Genomic DNA, 946 nt, shown 5'->3' on the forward strand with positions numbered 1-946 from the left:
AATACTCGTACGTGCGCGCACACATCTCGACGGAGTTTCAATTAATTCGGGCCGGCAGTTTCGTTTGTTTACACGGCGACCGCGGCTTTCGCGTGACGGCCGTTGCAAAATAGCCCGGGCCGATGATCCCGTCACGATCCACCACCAGCGACGTGCGACGGCGCGGGCGCGACGAGAGTACGAGTTCGCGGCGCGTCAGCTGCCATATTCTCGCGTGATTTTCGCGGCAGCAATTACTATGTAAATACCGTAACTCTCCTGCGCTGAAGAAAGTAATTACTGTGATTCGCCATCGGGTGCGAGTGTGCGATGCACAGATTAAACGTCGTCAACATTATTTTATTCTTCCTCGGTAGAATATTCCGACTTTTAACGATGTTCATGCAAGTAACCAAGGTACATTATTTTCTCTTTCTTGAGTATCTTCGTAAAAGTCATACGTTTTTCAATTCGCAAAAAGAATTGTCACTGAATGCCGATAGACAAAACTAGTATGAAAGAAAAACTTTTGCGCATTTAAAAGAAGAAAAATAGTAAAAATATGGTTGCACCATCTGATTTATATTTACATGTTTAATCTCAAAAGATATGAAGCAGCATCTTAATTTAAATGCGTATATTTAATCGATATGCATGTACAATCGAGATACATCGATTTATATACAGAAACTCACATTTCAACCTAACTAACAAGTTCACTGTACCACAGAGCCGGGACAAGGGTGTGGCGAGCGAGGCATTTGCCTCATGTAAACAATTTGAAGGGGCAAATTGAAGTTAATAAAAAATTATTTAAGTTAAGAAAAATTATCAAATATAGAAATTCTTTCAATTGAAAACGAAATATGTAAGGATATAGATTTTGATATAATAATTGATAATTTCGCATCTATCAAAACACGAAAAATATTATTGTGACTTTAGTAACTATATTTCATTTGTAACA

The sequence above is a fragment of the Mycetomoellerius zeteki genome, unplaced genomic scaffold (assembly GCF_001594055.1).
Source record: "Mycetomoellerius zeteki isolate Tzet28-1 unplaced genomic scaffold, Tzet1.0 scaffold1, whole genome shotgun sequence".
Classification (NCBI taxonomy): Eukaryota; Metazoa; Arthropoda; class Insecta; order Hymenoptera; family Formicidae; genus Mycetomoellerius; species Mycetomoellerius zeteki.